The 21,094-nt window shown below is 28.9% G+C and overlaps 1 protein-coding gene across 2 annotated transcripts in view; it reads left to right on the top strand.

The window, feature by feature from the left end:
- Positions 1-21,094, top strand: part of LOC107446327 (prolactin-releasing peptide receptor) — a 207,862-nt gene that overhangs the window by 83,732 nt on the left and 103,036 nt on the right. Inside the window, exon 2 of one of the 2 annotated variants that reach the window (XM_071187661.1) lies at positions 9,066-9,167. The exons of the other annotated variant lie outside the window; for it this stretch is intronic. The gene's annotated coding sequence lies outside the window, so the exon portion shown is untranslated. The remainder of the gene's footprint in view (positions 1-9,065; positions 9,168-21,094) is intronic. 2 annotated transcript variants of the gene reach the window in all.

Genomic DNA, 21,094 nt, shown 5'->3' with positions numbered 1-21,094 from the left:
AAATTATTTCGTCTCATGAATATTGAAACGCGTATATGAGTAATTATCTATCTATTTTAAACCGTTAAATCCTTGTGTTTTTCGATAAAAATTCCGCAGTTATTATTATGGATTTCTATATATCGGATATTAAAAAACTTGGAATCGAAAATTTAAGGAATACACGATAGTAGGAAGATAATGAAAAGTAGGATTCTTTTCTCCAGCTATAGGACAGCACAACCGAGAACTATAAAAAAGAAAATTTCTGTTGAAGCAATTCTAAGAAAAAAGTTTTTACATAGAAAATGAAATGTAAAAAGAAGGTCTGATCGTAAGCTAAAAATATAGTGGCCACACAAAATGTGTTGACGTCAATGCAACTGAACGACCGTACTTTACAAACCAGGTAATTAAAATTAAAAAATTAAATAATTAATAAAAAATTGTAAATTTTAATTTTAAAAAAAAATCTTATTGCTTTTCTTTAAATTAATTTTTTAGATTTTTTGTATTATGTGAATTTGTTTTTGCGAATATGTTTATCTTGTATTAAGCATTCTTTGTACTTTCAGGTTATGCGCAGTTAATAAAACGCAATAAATCCTAAAAACTTTTAATTTTTCTTTGAAATTTTTCTTTTTTTTAGTGTTGAAATAAAGTCAATACACACTTCGGTTCAGAATAGTTATCGTGTCAAAAAGTATATAACATTGACAAAGCAGTAATTGTTTATAAGAAATAGAGTAAATATGTAACTGAAAATATTCTTGTTTTTCAAGCACATGGTTTTTGTTATGAAGCTATGTATGGGTTCGAATGGACATGAAAACTCATGATATCAGTAAAAAAGCAATACAAAATGAATAATAAACCCATAACAGTGAAACAAACTTTCAAAGATGTGACTACTTGTACAAAAAATAACTTTAGTTTAGCTCAACCGCAAACATGGAGGCAATATAATATTATACACCGAAGAGCCATTACACTATGACCACCCTCCATCTATAACAATGGGCTCGCCCAGGTTTTCATGGTTTCTCGCCCAGGGACAATGTTTTTATGGGGCACATTAGGCTCTATAATCCTCAAAGAACAATCCCTGACATTTGTAAGCTACTTGAACATAGTTGCAGACAAGGTTCACCCATTCATGGCAACAGTTTTTCCTGCCGGGGATGATGTTTACCAACAGGATAATGCACCATGTCATAAGGGTCGAATCATCTAGGAACATTCCAGTGAATTTCAAGTCATGTTTTGGCCCCAAAATTCACCTGACCTTAATCCAATAGAGCATTTGTGGTCCTACTTGGAAAACCGAATTCGTGCTGCCACGCTACCCCCTCGCATTGTGAGGGAATTGCAGGACCAGTTGGTGAGCGCTTGGTACCAGATACCTCAGACTACCTATCAGCACCTTGTGGAATCAATGCCACGGCGGGTGATAGCAGTTTTGAGGGTTAAAGGTGGTCCTGCATGTTATTAGCAGGGTGGTCATAATGTAATGACTCATCGGTGTATATATATATATATATATATATTCATCATACTATAATTAAGTAAAATTGGAAAACGTATAAAAGGTTTTCGTCATTATGCAATAGTCTACAAAATTTGGAACTAAAAAACAATTATCCTAACATAAAAATTGCTTTTTAGAATGCATCCATACCCTTAAAGAACAAAAATATAATTTGTAATCAATTTTAAAAAAGGGGGGGGGGAAAGAAAACTTACAAACACAACCACAACATTCCTCCAAATTAAAAAAAGAAGTGGGGGACAGGAGACAGGGAACGGGACATCAGAAGAATTGCAAATCAACCTATGGTCGGAAACGTCATGGGAAAGTGGTATGACAAGTGCAGGACACGTACAAGGAACAAAGAGACACAAAACCGAGATCTTCAGAAACATTTGTTGGTCAAAAATATTACATGTGCTGTAGTAGATATGTGAAAATGACACAAAACATGTTCAAAGTGTCCACCTTTGCTAGTAAGGCATGCATTACACAATCAGGCGATGGATCACTCAAATACACCTGCATTTTATTGGATATCCACATCAGCACAGACAATTGTTGAAACTAGATCCACCCACAGATGCTGCGTACACGGCACTTTTCAGAGCCCCCCTCCCAGAGAAAGAAATCCATGCTACTTAAATTAGGAGGACGTGGTGGCCAGGTAAGCGGCACACCACGCCCGAGCCCGATCCTTCTTGTGAACAACACCACAACGCGGTGAATTAAAATGTTTCCGACCATGAGTTGCTATGCAAATTNTATATATATATATATATATATATATATATGCTGTCAAAATCCGGGAAACCCCAAAATTCTTAAAATAGTTTTGTATGCAATAACTTCAAGCTAAGTATATTGAGTGGAATAAAGTGAAACAGGCATAAAAAATCGATTTGTTACATTAGAGTTCCTATAAATGAAGTGTCACTAATTTTTGCTGCCAACTCCGTCTGTAAAACTGTACTTTCATGGTTCCACTTATTTGTCGCTCTTGATAACTTCATTCTTTCTTTAGATAATTATCTTTCAGAAATAATATTTCCTCTGACTGGAAGAAATATTTATTTAATTTGTCTCTTTTATTACACTCTCTGAACTCGAAGGCATTTGAGTAGAAATAAGTATTTTTAAAAGAGTGTGCAAATGAAGTTATCAAAATCTTGAAACGAAAACAAAGAAGTATATTCTTTACTGAAGTCATCAAGTAGCTGGAAGATAATCATGATTGCACTTAGTTTTAATAACTTTCTTAATTTTTCTGGGAATAGATTACGGAAATGAATGACAGTTATTAAGATCAGCTTTTTTTCCCGATTTTCAAATGATGAGATATTCTTCTTTTGATTTGTGCTGGGATTATTTACACTTCATATTATTCCAGATTTCTTGGAAAAAATGTCCCATCATTTTAATTTTCTGACAAGAATAATTCTCATTTTAATAAAAAAAAAATAAAAATTTCTGAACGAATATGCAAAAATGCACTATTATAATTATTAATAAGACAGACCTGCAATCAAAGAAGTGATTGGAAAGCAATAGCTGATTCTAATAAATTTTTGGGTGCTGATTCCAAGGAAAATACTTAAAATATTTCATTGCGAACCATTTCTTCACAAACAGAAAACGAATTGAATATTCACGAGTTAAATTTTCGTGAATTGAATTTTCATAATCATCTATCATTTGTATTGTAATCTATGTAAAGGGATAAACATTTAATGCCATAAGTTGTTACCACTTCTAAAAGTCAGAGACGTATAGGACAGCCCGTGATACACGTGAATAAAAAACAAATTATAAGTAATAGCATGTGCATATTTCTGTTTTATTTTGAGAGATTTAAGTTTAGAGTGGCTCTTATGCAAGAAAAGAAACTATTACATTCCTATAAGAAATGAGGCAATGATTCTAATATATTTTACAACGTTGAATTGAATAAAAATAATACCAAATCAATAGGACCATAAACTTAGAAGCTTTAAAAGTTTTATGAACAAAAAGTACAACTTTTTACTCTTTTGTTCTCGTTGTACTAATTTAGATATTCTTCGTGTTAGAGATCGCCTTCTAGACATATGAAACATTGTGTTTAATGTAATTTCCTATAATAATTCCCTAATATCAAAATTAAATTGATAAAACTTACAATTAATGTACATGAAATTGATTTACAACATTGTACACATACAACATAATAGCTTCGAAGTTTCTTCATTATTTCTTTTGTAGCTTATATACAAGAAACAATACCTCAAACAATACCTCAACAATACAATCATGCATATTGCATCGTCAGACATGTATATAGGTATTAAGTGCAAAATTGTACTGTTGACTCATTAAAACCTCTATAACATTTAGTTTCAATGACATTAATTTTGTCACATTTGATTTAAAGTTAAAAAAAAATATATATATATACTCGATTGAACAATTCTTCGAAAATAACACGAACCTTAGCTCAAAATAAATTATAAAACTTTTATCAAAGACTCTTTCTTTTATATCCCCCCCCTCTAAATTTAATTTTTTTAACAAAAAAAATCTACTCTTGAATGCCAGGAAAATGACATATTACCTTAGAAGTTTAAAAAACAGTCACTTTAAGTTAATAGTAAGTAACTCAACTTAAGNACCTAATATATATATATATATATATGCATATATATTAGAAACAATACTCCAATATGAACTATTATTATTCGACAACACTTTGTCTATATTAATATCCTTGTTTCCCACTCCAGAATATGTAAAATATGCATTATTCTTCATATATTTAAGCAAAGTTTATGGAAAATTCTTACGAAACTGAAAAAGTGGAGCTTTGAGTCTTTGAAATCAGGGCATCAAATTTGAAACCCGTTCACCAAACAGCGAAAAAAAAGCACTACTTTGCAATCATTCTTTCATAAGTCATATTTTGTATACGTATGTTGTCTTTCTAAAGGATAATTTCAAATGGCATTGTATTATTCTTCATTAGAATATTATAACCATAGTATAACAGCCGACCCAATATTTTGAGTTAACGACTACCGATGTGCAACTCCGTAGCCTTAAATTTTTGAACTCAATCCAGAAAACAAGGTAACTCCTGGTTCAAGTATTTGGAGAAATTTGACTTCGTGAAGGACTATTTCATGAAACTAATCCACGTTTGTGTTACATGAGGATGAAATCCGCAGAAATTTTCTACAGTTAGCCTAACGGCAAGAGGACTCTAACGCAAAGAATATATATAGAGGACGAATTCTAGTTTTCATTGACATAATTTAAACTAATCCCCCACGGTTAGGTATTGTCCCTGAGTATAAAGAGAAAACAACATTTAGGGGCACAACAGCAGAGGTTCTATAAACGGGTTCACACTCGTAGAACCGTAAGGAAACGTTGGGGTGAAGAAGAGAAGTTCTTTTTTTTTTCATTGGATTGTTCTGTACACTTGTCTGTTTACAGTACTGATAAACAGTACTGTATTTTTAATGAATATTATTACTTTAATGAATATTAATTTAATAATTAATTTAATTATAATTATTACATTAATTTAATCTTTGAGAATATATTTATATCATCCATGTTAACTAAATTTGTTAACACATTTTGATATAGAAAGAAAGAATAAAATGGCGGTTAGGCGGGAAGCAGCGTACCAAACTATGCATGTAGTAGTCCAACAACTGGTCCACATGTGACGTACCTCCTGACTATCACTTTTTTTCTTATGCGCTGGAGCTTAGTTCAGATGACAAGCATGGAAATTTGAATATGTTGCTCACACTGTAAGTTGTTTTTCTGGTATAACGTACCGAAATGAGTAGTTCTCCTCGGTATTAATGTATTCGAAGAGTTGGACTTCTCCTTTTTATATTCTTTGTCTAACCCATGATTCATCTATCACTGAGGATATTTTACGCCAGCACTGAGGTTTGAAAATGAGTGTTGACAAACGACTTGAGCCGGGTACGGAATTCGTATCCACCAGCCATCGCTGGGATTCGAGCCAGAAGAAACCTCATTGGGAGGCAAATGCTCTATCCCCTAAGCGACCATGACTCTCTTCATTAGAATAGCATTATTCTATATATGTCAATACTAGTCTTTCAAATGGATATTTTTTTGTGATATTTTAACTATACTATGTTTACGAATTAATAATTTCAACATGATATAAGCAACTTGATGAACAGTATTTTAAAATGTATTTGAAAATTATCAATTAAACAAAAGTCATTTAAATGTTATGTAATGTCAAAGTCCGATAGCCTGAATTTTGACAGTAAATTTAAAATTTCATTCTTGACCGAAGGCATATATTTATTTCCTTTTTTGTTATAAACAATTCTCAAACAATTTTTAAGGGGGAATTTTGATTTAAAAAAATTCTTGTTTACAAAAATCTGTGTACCAAAAACTCCTTTTATGTAAGTGTACAGTGCTCAAAATTAAAACGGACAACCCTGAATAACCTTTAAACTAATGATCGGATCTTCACGTTCTAGGACTCAATATTAATGGTTAGAGGGGTTGACCTAAAATATGTTAAATAATTAGTTCAAACGATATTTTAAGCTACGAAATCAGACACAAAAACGTACTTTCTCTGAATAAACATACCTTTTTTTGACTGATTTGGATTTTTTCCTATCAAAATATAGGGGGTAACCACGATATGGGAAATATGGTTCTAATAGTTTGGTCAAGAGACAGGTTCAAAGTTTGGGTCCATTGATGTTAATTTTACTTATTGCGTATTTCGCTATATCTCGAGAATTCTTTCAGTGAATTGAAAAACTTTTGCACTCAGTTATAAAATTAGTTTAAAGATAATTTCCCTCAAAAAATAATTTTTAATAAATATTTATCATTTTTTATTACTTTATTTAATAATTGTCTAAAAATTGTTGATTTGTAAGGTGTATAATTTTAAAGAATATAATTTTACAAGGCAAAATACAAAATTTGAGCAAAATCGGTAGAATAGTACCTGAGAAATCTAATTTTAAATATCTGAAATTTTTGAAATTCAATTTTTCATTAACTAGTCAAATGGTTTTGCTGAAATTTTGCATTATGTCATGTAAAATTATCTTTCTAAAAACGATGGAAAAATTGTATACCTTATAATTCAATTTTTTTTACCATAATTAAATTAAATAATTAAAAAATATAAATATGTACTAAAAGTTATTTTTGGATAAACGAATTCTATAATTGTGTGCAAAAATTTTTCAATTCGCATTAAAAGTTCTCTAGATATGGCGAAATACACAAAAAGTAAAGTTAACATTAAGGGGTCAAGCTTTGGAACACTCTACTGACCAAACTATTTGAAATTTTTTTCCCAGATTGCGGCTACCTTTCATATTTTGGGAGTCAGAGATCCGAATCCGTCTAAAAAAAGGCATGTTTATTCAGAGAAAGTACGTTTTTGAGTCTAATTTTGTAATTTAAAATATCGTCTGCAGTAATTATTTAGCATATTTCAAGTCACCCTCTCTAGTCATAAAGATTGAGTCCTCGAACGTGATCATTGGATCAAAAGTTATTCAAGGTGGTTTGTTTTTTTAGCTCACTGTGCATCTGTAGCTATTTTTATTTATAATCAAATAAATGTAAGTTTTCATTTTTACTTAATGGGAGGTTTGGATGTAAATTCTTCAAAAAGGATGATTTTCTCGAAGAAATACTATTTTGTTTTGAATAGTTTTGGAAAAATATTCATTATAGTTGTATAATAAAAAAGCTTCGAAATTTTGATTTATTTCATTCCCTTGCTATAAAAGTTACCAAAACAGGCTTGTTTTTTCCGCAACAGAGACCACTAAAAAAATATATTGATCCGCAAGCATTTAACGTAATAATATATTCCAAAATAAATTCTTCAGTAACAAAGCTGAATTATCCATTGCCTTAAGATCTTGACTAAAAAACTGCATTCAAGTATAGAGGCCAATTGATGTGCTAGTTCACTTAAGGTTAATTATTTAAATGTGTTCTTCTTGTTTTAATTATTAGTAAAAATATTTTTAACCCCTGCTTTGATTGCAAACTATCACATGGTGTAGCAATAATTTTTGTTCGGTTTTTAAGTTGATTTAAATTTTTAATAAAATAAAATTAAGGTAAATAACGCTAGATGTTCGCAATTTTTCATAATATGATAGTTCAAAATATATAACTAATTGTCTTTATTCTTTGCTCGAAAAGCAGTATTCCCTTTAAGTCGTTTAACAAATAAAGTGTATCATTTTTCAAACTGAATGGATATAATACTATAAGCATTATATTATATTAAAGAGTTAGATACATTTAATCCCATTTAGTGCAATACCTGTATCTGAAACTTATGAGCTAAGCCATATCCCCATAACCTTAATATAGATGGTTTTTTGCAGTTTTTTATATCCCATTTACTGATTTAATTATTGTACAGTACTAAGACAGATTTATTTCATCATAAAAAGCTATTTAATTAGGTTTCAGTCTTCACCAATTACCCCACGAGCATATCTCCATTTAAAATGACAGTCTTCACTACTTCCAATTGTCCTAGAAACTGTCGAAATCGTGTCAAAAACACTTCCGAATCCACCTTTGATTTCCGCTAATATTAAAATAGTTTTTCTACAAACGTTGTTAAAATTGCAATTAAGTGAATAAAAGTAATTTGATATGTACTTCTCGAATACCACTGAAATACCTGTCTCGTGCAGCTTACGAACACTGTTAGAAATTTCTCGATAAAAATGGTTAAAGAGAGATTTATTTAATTTTATTTTACCATTTTCTACCAAAGCAGTCAAATAACCATAAAAAAAAGATATATTCGAACAGTTTCTTGATATGGTTTAACAACCAGAATTTCACGCCAACTAGGACCATCTAATGAAGATATTTAGCTCAGTGCAGCTGGGTATATATTATAGAATCTGTTTAGAAATTACGCTAATTATTAATGGTTACAAAATCTCGTATTTTTGTATCCTCGGTTTTTCAACCGCACCAGTTGTAAAAGGCTTCAAAACCATAACGGTAAAAAATATTTCGAACCATAAACTTCACGGTTAATTGGATGGGCAGACTGCTGCCAGTTATTTTTCCTTAATTTCAGAATGAAACGTAATAGCATCCTCTAATAAGTTAAAAATGCCATTGATTAAAATGTATCCACTCTTTATGCTATAATTAAAACTAGTCAAAAAAATAATAATTAATTGAATTTTGTAAAAAAAAAATTTTTATCTCAATAACGAGTTTGTTTTTTTCTAAGATATATAGTTCTACATTAAAATCACAGTTAACGAAATTATTTTAAGTTCAAGTCTGAAGAGATTAAAGCAACTACAATTTTAGAGAAAAATAATTAAACTCTCGAATAGTTTTATTTTAACAGCATTTTATAAAATTTCAACCATTTTTCGAGAGTTTCCAAAAAAGGAAATTTCCATCATTTCAAACATAGATTCTTTGGACTATATTTAAAATCAGTATTTGCTTTTGGCCCATCCTTCTCCAAAAAGTGCTTCTCTCTATTTGAAAGGCGATGATAGGAGGAAAGGAGAGATTGCGCAGTCATCTTTGAATCAAGTCGAGTCGCTGCTTTCATTCCTTCTTCAGAGAGAAGACATCACTGGATCTCTCAGTAAGAAACTTTTCTTTATTACAAACATAATATTTACCTTTTTTTTTCTTACTCTTTCCTTATCTAGTTTAATTTTAGTTTGGTTGTTATTTAATCGATTTCATTCTTTCCTTTCTCCTTTTTTTCCTGCTAAGAGATCGGAAATTCCTTTTTTTTGTATTTATGTTTTTTAAAAAAGTCCGCTTGAATGAATTGGATATTTTATCATGTTAGCTACCACTTCAGTTTTTAAGAAACGCGCCTTACCAGACTTTCAGATGGAAATATATTTATATCGCGAATATATATCGGGGCTCCTAGTTTCTTGTTTTTATTAAATAAATACTAATCAAAGTGAAAACGAAAATGAATGCAATGAAACAAAAAATGATCCCAAAATGAAAACGTTGTCTTCTAATGGGTTAATTAAAAGTATTTAAAACATATTCGTGTTTTCTTAGTACATTCTAGGGTATTGTTACTGGATAATGTTTCTCAACAATTGCTTGTCATTGGTGAATGATAAATTAAAAAATTAAAAAAGAAAAATAGCAATAATAGTAATTAAAAAACTTGTCATGGTTGCCTAAAAGCTTCTCATCCAATAACAATTCAATATTTTTTCATAAGGGTGATTTAAAAGTATTAGAAAATAACTATTTTGAGCTTACAAATGGTCAAAAATGATTTTCTATATTAAGTGGTATCATTAAAAAACGAAAAATTTAGATTAACAATTCCTATAATGATTTTAAACCAATTTACTTCATAACGATTTCCTTTTTTCGAGAAAAAAATATCTTAAAATGTTTAGTAAACAACTCACTGCGTAAAACCAATATTATTCTGGATAAAAAGTCTTACATTAAATTACATTTTTTACAGTTCTATTTCATTATTCCTATTTTTGGGGATTTTTAAAAAATTGCTAATAAGTATAAGGAACGAAATTTTAAATGGTTGTTACTTTTTGTTAAATTTCTATTACTGAACTATTTTTTTTATTATATTACTTATTTAAATGTGAAGCGAAAGTAAACAATTTACAGGTTTTCCATGAAATGGTCACTATTTTTTCCAATTTTATATTGAGGCTTTATCAATGCGTATGTAAGTAAAAAGATGTGTAGGTATTGAAAAGAAACTTATCGTTTTCCTAGTAAAAATTTAGAAAGACATTTTGTAGATATTCGAAAGCAATAATTTAACTATTTCTTAAAAGTAGACTTATCTGACTTCCAATAAACGTGTTTATAAATATTCATATCGTTACTAGACATTTAAAGACCATGGCTCGACAAAACTGTATATATTTAATATTTTTAAACTCTTTCTTTAAATTTTTGTTATCGCTTGTATTTTCATGGCCGTATAAAAAATAATCACGAATTAATTAGTGAGATGAACTGTAAGAAACCATTAATTATAGTTAATTATATACGTCAATAAATTTTATGGTTTCTTCTTTGAAAATCTACACTTCATTCTTTTTGCTTTCCGTTTTTCCATAATTAAACGAATTTTATTTTTAATAGAGACGATTTTTCCATATTTTCAAGCTCAACAATTATAAAACTTCTGATTTTCACAGCTGTGGAGTGAATGGTAGAATTGATGGACACCAGACTTTCATGATAGCTCGGCACAGACTCCAATTCCAACTTATATTTAATTAAAATTTCCACCAAATCATAAGAAAAATATTATTAAGATTATTAATTTCACATTATGTATTTCTATTTTTTATAAACGATTCAAGTAAAAAGCAACTTTTTTTAAATTACATTTTATATTATACTGAACTGTTGAAAAAATAAAATTCAAAACATATTTTCATACAAAATATTGAAACAGCGAAAAACCATTTAGAACTATAAGTCACACGCATATTCGCACATATATTGACATCTTATGACAAAAAAATATTCTTGTACTAGATATAAATATATATAAAAAATTCTTGCATGTATGGATATTTTTGTACTAAAAAATTAATACAAATAATACATCAAACTTATTTGCCTATTTTTTAACTTAGTTAATCATAGGCTTAAGAGTTCAAATATTTAATTATATGATAAGTAATATTGTAAATAATATTCGTTTGAGTAATAATTTTGTTCACATAATTATAAATATAAGATTGAAATCACTTTTGATGCACAAGACGTAATTTTGAACTGACAGAAGTTGAACAAATTTTTTGATTCCGAATCTTGTACACTGTTCAAAACTTCTCAGAAAAAATGGTAAAATAATAATTTATTGAATGTTTATTTTATCATATTTAATCAAAACAGTCAAATAACCATAAATAAAATGGTAATCAAACTGTTTAGTTTGAGAAAAGCTGTTTATTAACTGCTTTCACCTAATACGGTTAAACAACCAGAATTTTATCACACCAACTAGAGCCACCTAATGAAACTACTTAGTTCTTTGCAACTGCGTTCGTATCGTAGCCGAGTGGAATTAACTGTCGATCTCATAACCGGCATCGAGCATGGAGTTCGAGTCCCAGTGTTGACACCACAATATTTCCTCCATTCCCTTCGATACATAAAGAATTTCCAGTGTCCGGCACTCTCCAATGCCCAATGAAAAGTCGAGCTCCTATGTTTAGTTAAATAATATTTTTTTTACGTTTTTGAGAAATGCTAAATGGTTAAAAAACAGTACAGTTTTGTATTCACAGTTTTATAACCATACTTTTTGTAAATGGTTCCGTAAACTTTGCGGTTAATCGGATGGACAGACAGCTGCCAGTTATTTTACCATAATTTTAGAATCAAAACTTTAACAATGTAGACGTCTCTCCGACTCCACAGAGCTGCTTATCTGAAAAAATCTATAGCTTCTAATGAGGGATTATTAAATAAAAGTGCATAAATTAGTTAGAAAACCACAAAAGTTATAGAAAAAAAGCATTATGAAGGAAATGAAAAGGTAAGTAAAGTCGAGCTAGTCAAGATTGTTCTAATTGAGAGCATAAAATGGAAACCACGTATTGTTATCCTCAGAGTTTGTATTTGACTTATAATGTTTCTACTAGCATGTTTTCAGTGAAAAAAAAAATATTTTTTGGATATTTTTATAGTTTGCATTTATGTTAGAATTTATATAGAGTATTTACTACTACAGAAAAGACTTTCCTCTTGTGCTTAATATAAGAGTAGAGAAATGAAATTTATAGTTGGAAAATTTTAAATTCACATTCAATTTTACAAAATTCATTACAAGCAATGGGAAATTAATGACGTTATTCATAACTTTATAAACGACGCTTATTCATTTTATGCATGTAATATTTTTAATATAATCATCAATATTTATAAAAGTAAAATTTTGAATAGAAAATTATTATTCTATCATGTATGTGATATTTTAAATATTATGTCGTTACTCTTTAATGCATTTGATGCATGGAAATAATTTTGCATTCACGTTATTTGTTAAGAAAGCTAGCAACAACTAATAAATTTCACAAAAATATTGTTAGAAACCCTGCAACTTACGCAACAACTTATAATGAATATAAAAATAAGCTTTTAAAATTTTAGAGGATTGATTAGCTTATAAGTCATTTTTTAAAAACAGTAGGCCATTACCATATTTTATTAATTAAATACGTTAAGTAATTAGTGCTACTGTTTAATCTTCAGATGGGAAATAAAATTTTATTATTTCAGGATGCATATTTAAAAAAAAAAAGGAAAACTTTCCTACTCTACCTATCATTATTTTGAAAGTTTAAGTATATTGAACGAAGAGGACAAAAACGTTGAGTCATTTAAAGTTTATAGCTCAGACGCATAACTTGTTTACTGTTCTTAGAGGAAAGCTTATAAATGAGCAAAATATATGTCGAATTACAAAACTTGTTGTTTTCAAAAATTAAAATCTACAGGGAAACGAATTTCATAATTCTATTCTATTTCATCATTACCTGACTTTTCTAATAATCACTTTATAGAGGTAACACACAGCTTAGTCAATGTCACCTTAATGATACAAGAAAGCAAATAGAACAGAGAGATAAACTTCCCCTATGGCCAAAGCTGGATTCGAACCCGGGCTCTTCCTGATATGAGGCAAGCTTCTTGGCCACTATACAACTCGGTCATCTTGTTTGTCTCTTTATTTTTGATTTCCCGCAATGCACTACGATGAGGTTTCGAGTTGAGGATACATTTTCGTCATATATTTGAGAATTACCGTCTTGTCATTTACCACGTGATTTCGTGACGAAATAATTCTCATAATTAAGGAAATGTAGCTCAAAGACAATTGAATCGTCCAAAGTGAGAGTTTTGTTTCTGAGAGTATAGAAAATATAACATTCATGATCGGTAAATTCTGATTTATGTATATTAACGTGAATTATCAACAAAGTTAGTCTACATACTTTTGACTATCGATGTAAACTTCACACAAATTTGTTGAAGTAATTAATTAATGCTAATTTGGACAAAGAAAAATGTCCCTACAGTCCCCTTTAGTATTTCTCATTTATTATTTGTAGGATAAGTTCTTTTGACTTTAAATTAGAAAATGTAAAAAACATTCTGTAGTTGAGCCTTAAAAATATTAATGCAAAATTATTTTCCGATTGACTATTTAATGTGGGGGCTGAATGGTAGTGTTTTGCGCTCCCATACCTCTGAACAGGGGTTCTATCCTCGGATCGGACAAAGTTGACTCAGCTTTCTAGCCCTTCAGCGGGTCCATAAAATGATTACCAAGCGTGCTTGAAAACTATACATTGAGGTTTCCGCGTGTGGCTGACCACTCAAGCGGAACATCTGCTCCTGCACCCCAGAGTCCAAGGTTAAGAAAACTGGAATGGACACAGCAAGCCTTGGCCCTCCATGAACTGTTTAGCTATTGAGTTTATTTACTTATTGTAATATTAAAAAAAATTCCAACATATTCAGAAAAAATACATTTTTTAAAGAAAAAATTTTTAAAAAAAATATTTTATCATGTTTTATTAAAATGTTTAATTAATTTATTCATAGTTCATAACCTTAACTAATTATATAGAGAAACCAGTTTTATTTTTTTCCACCAAACTTTTAAGCTTTAGCGTATAAATAAAAAACATCTTTTTTATTTCATTTTCGGATGACTAAAGGATAGTAGCGATTGTTGGGACACAGGGACATTGCTGGGACCTAGAAGCAAAATTTAACCAAAACAGTGGTTAAATTTAAATCATTTTGCTGTTATAAATCAATTTATTTTCAAGTCACACTATTAATAAACCAATATCAATAAACTATTAATAAATCAATATCAATAAAGTATTAATAATAATAAAAATAAAACCAATATGGAAATCTGGCGAATTACAGTAGAGGGAGATTTTTGATAAATATCAAAGCACGTGTTTCTAATAATCATCTTTCATTTCTTCTCCATTTCCACCCTTGGAAATCTATCCTTCTGTACTGTGATTAGTCAGATTTTTGTTGCGTTTTTTGCTTGCTTGAATATTAATATGTGATGTGTATACTTTTTGCTTTCATTTTAATAAGGATTATAAACAACTATTAAGAGTGATCTTTACAGAACAACCTGTGTAATAATGCATTTACAGTGAAACCTCTCGGAGGTTACCTGCGTTCACTTCAAAATTGTTATTGAAGGTACATGATTTTTCGCAAACTATTTTAAATAAGTCAATGTTATTTTCTTGGTACGGAAATGCTACTTCTGTTGGCGTCATGAAAAGATCCATGAATTAAATTTAGCGTTTAATAAAATGATCACTACTGTTATGTACAAAAACAAATTTACAAATAATAAATGATAAAGTTGTCTTAAATAAATGAACAATTATGATTTTTGCTTAAGTTTGCATTTAATTTTATATCATGAAAATAAATTAGCTTTGAAGGATGAGAAGAGGTTTGTTTGAGATACTTGTTTTTTCTAAAAAAATTTTTTCTTAATTTAACTTTCATCTCTAAAAGTAAATCGTTGATAGCATCGTCTTTAATGCTTTCTGACTGCAACATAAAGTTGTATCATAAAATATAACTCTCTAAATAAGAGAAAGAACTCTCCAAATATTTAGAATACATTTTAATCTACTTATTAGTTTCGTTTCATTTTTTTGTTCTGATATTTCTTCATTTTTCCATGTTTTGACTTTTTCCGCATTTGATGCATATGCTTGGTTCGGTCGCTGGGAAAGGTTTTAATGGTCTCTCTTAAAGGTTTTCTTCAATACAAAGTCTATGGAAGAAATTCTGTATCTCCTAAAATGGTCGCTGCATAGAGGTGGTCTGTCCTGTAGATTTCACTGTATTTGATTTAGATGTAAGCGATTTCAGCGGGGGTCCACATTTTAATGTTTAAGCGAGGAAAAAATAAAATCAATATAGAAATCTGAGGAATTATAGTAGTCGTATTTGACAAATATCAAAAGAGGTTGTAAGTGTTTCTAAGAATCATCTTTCATTCCTCTTATATTTCCACCCAGAATTCAACCTTCTGAACTATGATTAGTCAGATTTCAGTAGCGTTTAGGTTTTTTGCTTGCTTCATCTCTCATGTAAATACTTTTCACTTTCATACATATGTAATATATATAATTATGATGTAGGTAAATATATATTACGTTTATATGTAAATATGTCATTATTTTTAAAACATTCTATATAAAAGAAAATCAGAAAAAATATAAATTAATATGAATGTCTTTCTAATAGTCCCTTTTGCTGCTACGAAAAAACACTTCTAAGGGGACAATAATGACAAATACCGAAGGGACAATGTAATGAAAAATAGTATTTTGCATATAGCTAACTTGACCTAATTAGCCCATTAAATTGAATAGATTCTCCAGAAAGGCTACTCATAATTAAATAAAAATTGACATATAAAAATAAGTATAAAAATTAAGCAAAATATAGGAGGGAGAAAGGAGTGATGACTTATAAAAATATTCATTCAATATTCATACAAATAATCATATCTACCGATTTGTATTAAAAAAAACATTAACTTATAGTCTAAAACGTAATATATTTCACCTGTATATGAAGTATAAGGAATCATACAAATAATTCCTTTCTATTTCTAGTTCAGAAAATTAAACTTTCTAATACCCAAGATTCATAGAAAACTTTGTTATGACATCATTAAATGTAACTTGAAAACTACTCTACTCTCTTCTATACCCTCTTTTGATAGAAATCGGGGGGGGGGGGAGAATAGAACTTTTTTTAGACAAGCAAAATAATGCATTGTTTCTGGCGGTTTATTTTTACGCTCAAACGAATGGAACCAATTACGAGACAATCGGATGAATAGTTTAGAAGTGTTTTATGTACAAAAAATACGCATTTGTACTAGTACCTATTTACTCATCTGATATATCTGTCTGAAAAAATGAGGCAGTGTTTCCTATGTGCTTATTTACCCAGAATCGAGTGAAACTCAAAACAAGTTCTTAAATCAAATAGTTCAAAAGTTGTAAGCCTTTTCATGTATAATAATTACTATTTTTTGACATGACTTATGTACACTTTTTACTTCGCTATCTAAACATAGGAGGTACTTTTTCCAATATTTTTTTTACTGCAAATTAAACGAAATAATATTTGAATTGATAGGATAAAAAGTTTTAAAGTTATAGGGGTTCTCTTCCTAATAAATACATTTATATATTAATTTGAAAATAATACATTTTATATTAAAAAATTCAATCTAACATTAAAGCTATCAACATTTTTAATTCAAGTTTGGTCACCTTCAATTAAATGTGAAAAAATACATAGGAAAAAATGCCTCATTTGTCTCTATAGATGTTTTAATAAGTGTAAATACAAAATTGTACTTTTTGATCATAAAACGCTTATGACTTCCAAGCTATTTATCTGATCCTCTCGGGAAATATTACAATAGAAGCAATACCTAACATGTTCAGATAGTTCCTAGATAGTAATGTAATAGGTGTACATAAATACCTCTGATTATTAATTTCTTAGATTTCGATAGGGATTCTTAACATAAGGAAGGCGGTAACGTATACTATCTATATTAATAAAAATATATATATTATACATATTTGACAGAATTGTAGTTATTTTATGATTTTGAAGAATCGAAAATATTTACTCAAGATTTTTACTTTGTTAGATTACTTTAAGGTCTGCTTAAAATTAGGTGTTTGAATAATTTAGGAATTTTATAACTAAATTAATTTTATTTACTTATTTTTGACCCAAAAAATTACTTTCAAACAAGTTATGGTGAAAACGATACTATAATAAAGTGTAAATAAATCAAATTAATAAGTTTTCCTTAATTTTATACTCATAATAAATTAGAACTATTTCCAGAATTAGACTTATCATTTAGTCTCATCAAAATAAATTAAATGTATTAATTTGAGTTTCAGGCAACTTCATGCCAAAAGAAATAGCATAATTTGAATTGGAAAATGGATATTGATAATCTCAGATTTTTTAGCTATATTGATAAACCTCTCTTTCATAAATTTATAATTTTCAGTCTGTTGTTGAAACCTGCCATCAGGAAATTTCGATAATTTAAATCAAAATACCCTTTTTGTTGCTGAAAAATAAACCTTTTTAAATTAATCAAATAACTTAGCTTGAAAAAAATGGTGTTTTCAATTGAACATAAATGAGCATAACATACATAGAATTGTTCGTCTAAAAAGAAAAACAAGAACGTCCAGAATCTAATGCAAAAGATGAATCAATTTAATTTTCTTCAATCTACCCTGTTAGAAATTTCCTGGAAAAAATGATCAAATAAAAATTATTTGTTATTTTACAATTTCCAACTCCAAAACACAGTCAAACAACCATAAAAAAGATGATATCCAAACTGTTAACGATAAAAATTCGTTCATTGACTATTTTCACCTAAGCAACCAGAATTTTATCCTCGCCTTTTAAGCCCACCGTATGAAATCACTTGAGTTAGCTACATATAATAGACTGTAGTTAAATCTCATAATCATATTAATATTTCAATCTTATGATCAGTTGAACGGGATTGGAATACCAGCATTGAACCACAATATTTCTTACATTCCATCAACACTGGAAGAATTAACCCAATTGGTGACCCTGAACTTTTTTAGAATACGAAACTCTTTCAGGTGGTATAGATGACAGCACCACAAAGCTGCTTAACTTAAAAAGTCCTGTATTTCCCATCTTTCACGCACCAGATAAACTAATTAAGTCACATTCCACAGTTCATTTAACAAAACTCAACTACAGCTTAACTCTATTGTTTATTACCTAACAAAAAGCACTAACATAATCTGACTCCATAGTCAATACAGCTAAATATTTATTGTCTAATTTTTGAGATTAGTGTAACTACTTACTGTAAAAGTTTTGAGTTTGGTACCACTACAAAATTACAGCAAATTTACAAACTTCGACCTCAAAAATCCTGTAGTGAAATCGACCAAATCACCAGAGTCATCAAACTGCGTTATTTTAAAAATTTTCTGCAGTTTATTTTAAGCTAGGCTAGTTAAACTAAGAGACCTTTCAATTTAAAAATACAGGGGTTGGACAAAATAATGGAAACACTTCGATACTAACACATTTTTTTTGTTATTTCTCAAAAGTTCATTCACAATTTTTTCCTATAAAAATTTGTTAACGATCCCTCAAACTTCAAAGAGCTTTAAACTTCATTGATATGTATGAGAAATTGCACGATCTAAACATTTCTAAATCTATAAACTGATTCTTCAAATATTTTTTGAAAAATATCAAGAAATGTGCTAGTGTCGAAGTTTTTCCATTATTTTGTCCAATCCCTGCATATTTATGACGAAAAACAGTAGAGTCAAGTAAACTTAACAGCTTAATATCGAGCTACAAAACTGTGCGCAATACATATGTATCGTTCTTTTGCATTTAAATTGAAAATTTGCTTTGAAATCTGATTATAAGGCTTATGACATCGGACAGAAGTCATGCATTCAAATTCATCTGTTTATATATAATAAATTAATATTTTTGAAATAATAAATTCATTGCTTTTAAAATGCGAAAGACTTCAATAGATTTTTAAAAAGAAAGAAATATTTTAATAAAATAAATTAAATGTAAAGGAAGATAATCTTAAATTAAATTCATTTTTTTTCCTGCTTTGCACCTGAACTTCATCAACAGACTATGATCTTAAAATAATGAGACTGATTTTTTAGATTATATAATTTTTGTAATAATTTGATCTGATAATTTTTTGAGTAGAAGATTCTCTCGATTCAAGACACAGAGAAATTTTAGAGCAACATTACGTCATATAATTTTACATCAAAAGTGACAAATTTGCTATAGACATATTCAAAATGCTTATGCGGAAATTATAACTAAGTCTCTAATTTTAGACACATAAAACACTTTTATTGTTATTTTCCCATATTAAATTTTAAATTATACTGCTATGCAATAGATATAGCAAATATTTGTTCCTCTATTAATTATATAACAAAATTAACAAGAATGTAAAAAAAAATAAGAGTTCTAAACTTCTTCTACAAAATTATACCCTCACAGTAGATAATTTTATTTATTTTAACTTTAAATAATTAAAAACACTTAAATAATGACTCAAATCATTCTGACTAAATGCCAAAATGTAAGTTGAAAGTTCTGCTTTCTTTTTATAAGGAGGAATAGTTTCTTGAGCGAATTTGTAGTGAGAATTTTGTTAGAATATTCGACGAACTTAAATCCCCAAAACATTTTAAACAAACCATAGCCCTAATATTAGGTTATAGGATTTAGTGGAAAATCTTTACATAATAGTGACCATTTAATAAGTTTTTGATGCTATTAAATTTTTTTATGCATTGCTATCCAAGATGGTTTCCTAAAACAAAATTTTTAAAAAATATATCGAACTTGTTCAGAATTTTTTTTTAATTTTTCTAAAATATTCTAGAAAATATGCTGTTCGACATGAATGAGATTATTCTTGATTTCTAAGAGCATCATTATACCTCTTTATACGAAATCTTTGTTTCAATGCATTGAGAGTTGCCTCGTAATTCATGCTAATATGGGTAAGAACTAAGGCCGCGGAGCAAATTTCCGCTAGAATTTATGCGAATTATTTATTATTTTTCCTAAAACAGTGAATTACAATTAAGATTTTAATCTGTGCTAGTGTTTAAATAGCGAAATAAAATTTTAAAATGATTTCATTCTAGTTGAAATATTTTTTTGTGTGTGCATTTTTTCATAACATTACCACAATGGAAAGGAAACGATATGAATAAACTCAACTTTTTTTTTATTCTTCTTTTTAAGATGAAAATCCTTGAAAATGTTGAAAAACGAAAAACAAATCTGTTTCCTCTGTTTCTTTCTTATTTTCTTCGTTTTATGAAATTCTTCATTGGGATGTTTTTAATGATTATTTCACTTGTTTTTTATAAAAGTCTCTTAATTAATAACCAAACAAATTTTGTCTTTTTTCAAAAAACTTTTCTATGTTTCTAGTTTTTCCATTTCTATGTCTAATTCTTCTAGCATTAAACTTTTACTCTTTACCTACATTGAGGAGTTATTTGAGCCATCATATGTTTAGCCTTCTTACGTGTTTTAAATATCTTTCATGAATGTAAACAAAGAACAGACCAAAGTTTTACAACAATTAATAAACCTTTAAAGCATATGTTATGGGCAATATTTTTAGTTGTAACTTAGGTAAATTATAATTATAAACAAAAATAGTGCTTTTGTTTTTGTTGTGGTGGAACGGTTTTTGCAGCTGCTCATTGTCTTAAATAATTTTGCTCCCTCTTCTCCTTTGAGAACTTATGTGTGCATTTTTTTACACTAACGGTTTTCTACTTGAGCTTTTGAACTGAATTAAATGCAACTTAGTATATATATATATATATATATACTTACGACTTTTTCTGACATTGCTTG

The sequence above is a fragment of the Parasteatoda tepidariorum genome, chromosome X1, assembly GCF_043381705.1.
Source record: "Parasteatoda tepidariorum isolate YZ-2023 chromosome X1, CAS_Ptep_4.0, whole genome shotgun sequence".
Classification (NCBI taxonomy): Eukaryota; Metazoa; Arthropoda; class Arachnida; order Araneae; family Theridiidae; genus Parasteatoda; species Parasteatoda tepidariorum.
The sequence above is the reverse complement of the archived record's forward strand: the minus strand, read 5'-3'. Positions and strand labels throughout refer to the sequence as shown.